The 1,832-nt window shown below is 48.4% G+C and overlaps 2 non-coding genes across 2 annotated transcripts; one reads left to right on the top strand and one right to left on the bottom strand.

Annotated features, from left to right (window-relative positions):
- Positions 1–317: 317 nt before the first annotated feature.
- Trnas-cga (transfer RNA serine (anticodon CGA)) lies at positions 318–392 on the bottom strand. Its single transcript has one exon. It is a non-coding gene; the product is annotated as a tRNA-Ser (tRNA).
- A 91-nt stretch (positions 393–483) lies between these two features.
- Positions 484–558, top strand: Trnas-cga (transfer RNA serine (anticodon CGA)). The gene has a single exon. It is a non-coding gene; the product is annotated as a tRNA-Ser (tRNA).
- Positions 559–1,832: the final 1,274 nt, after the last annotated feature.

Below are 1,832 nucleotides of genomic sequence, written 5' to 3'. Positions count from 1 at the left end.
TGCATTCGTCATGATGTCCCTATTTGCTCAGGATTATTTGTTGCTAAGTGGCCAAGTACGTTTTCGCAATCAGTTACGCTTCAGACGGACTTCTGAACTAATTCTTCAAAATAATTTTCTGAGAACGCATTCAGAACGATTTCGGACGACGTTTTATGCCTACCGCCGACTATAAACATGTATTTTCGGTGACATATCGAGGGTACATTTAAGTCACCACCAGCTATAATTAAATGATTGTGGTACCTATATGAAATGAGATTCAAGTTTTCTTTGAACTGTTCCCCAACTGAAACTTCCTGGCAGATTAAAACTGTGTGCCGGACCGAGACTCGAACTCGGGACCTTTGCCTTTCGCGGGCAAGTGCTCTACCAACTGAGCTACCCGAGCACGACTCACGCCCCGTCCTCACAGTTTTACTTCTGACAGTACCTCGTCTCCTACCTTCCAAACTTTACAGAAGCTCCCCTGCAGGCGAGCTGTGCTCGGGTAGCTCAGTTGGTAGAGCACTTGCCCGCGAAAGGCAAAGGTCCCGAGTTCGAGTCTCGGTCCGGCACACAGTTTTAATCTGCCAGGAAGTTTCATATCAGCGCACACTCCGCTGCAGAGTGAAAATCTCATTCTGTTCCCCAACTGTATTATATGAGTCGTAGGGTCCGTAAATGGAACCAATTATAAATTTATTCCGGTTGTCAAGTATAACCTCTACCCATACTAACTCACAAAAACTATCTTCTTCAATTTCACTACAATGTAAACTACTTCTGACAGTAATAAACACTCCACCACCAACTGTATTTAATCTATCCTTTCTAAACACGGTTAGGTCCTTTGTAAAAAATTCGACTGAACATATTTTAACTTTTAGTCAGCTTTCCATATCTATATCGAACTGACCTTCAGTGCTTTCTATTAGCGTTTGGATATCTGGTTCTTTCCTAACACAGGTACGACAATTTACAACTACAATCCCGATTGTTGCTTGGTCTACCTTTCTGTGTTTACCCTGCACCCTTTAAGACTGACGCCCTTTCTGTAGTTTCCTGTGACCCTCTAACCTAAAATACAGCCTCGTGTAGCCGCTTCCTGTGTGGTAATGGACCCCTGACCTATTAAGCGGAACCCCGAAATCCACCAACCTATGGCGCAAGTCGAGGAATCTGCATCCTACACGGTAGCAGGACCGCCTGAGCCACCGATTCAGGCTCTTCACTCGACTCTGTACCAAAGGGCCACAGTCGGTTCTGTGGACGACGCTACAGATGGTGAGCTCCATCTTCATCTCGCAAACAAGACTGGAAATCTCTACCACTTCAGCTAGCTACTCGAAACCAGAAAGAATCTCTTCAGATCCAAAGCGACACGCATAGTTAGTTCCGACATGAGCCACCACCTTCAGTTGGCTTCACTCTGTGCTCTTCATGCTATCCGGAAGCAGTATTTCCACGTCTGGAACGACTCATGCCGGTATGCACACAGAGTGCATACTGGATTCTTTCCCTCCTCCCAGACCTTGCGGGCCGAGAGCCTTTCTCTGGAACAGGGCGAGCGACTGCATCTGGCTCAGGGACTTCGTTAGCCACAGACAGCGCCCGAAACCTGTTCATCAGACGAACTGGGGAGGGCCTCTGATCCGCCCCCGGGAAGTATTTCGCTGGCTGCCACTCCCTGAAGTGACCTCCCACTCGACCACGGGTTAGGGTCAGCTTCAGTCAGGGCAGTACCCGGGGCAGCCACAATAGCTGAGTGACCGAGGGATAAGTGGGACATGCTGGACACCACCCGGATCCCCGCGTTTGAACTCCCACAGTGACGACCACTCGCAAAAGCC

Source organism: Schistocerca cancellata, chromosome 4 (assembly GCF_023864275.1).
Source record: "Schistocerca cancellata isolate TAMUIC-IGC-003103 chromosome 4, iqSchCanc2.1, whole genome shotgun sequence".
NCBI classification, from domain to species: domain Eukaryota; kingdom Metazoa; phylum Arthropoda; class Insecta; order Orthoptera; family Acrididae; genus Schistocerca; species Schistocerca cancellata.
This window is presented reverse-complemented; position numbering and strand designations above follow the sequence as displayed.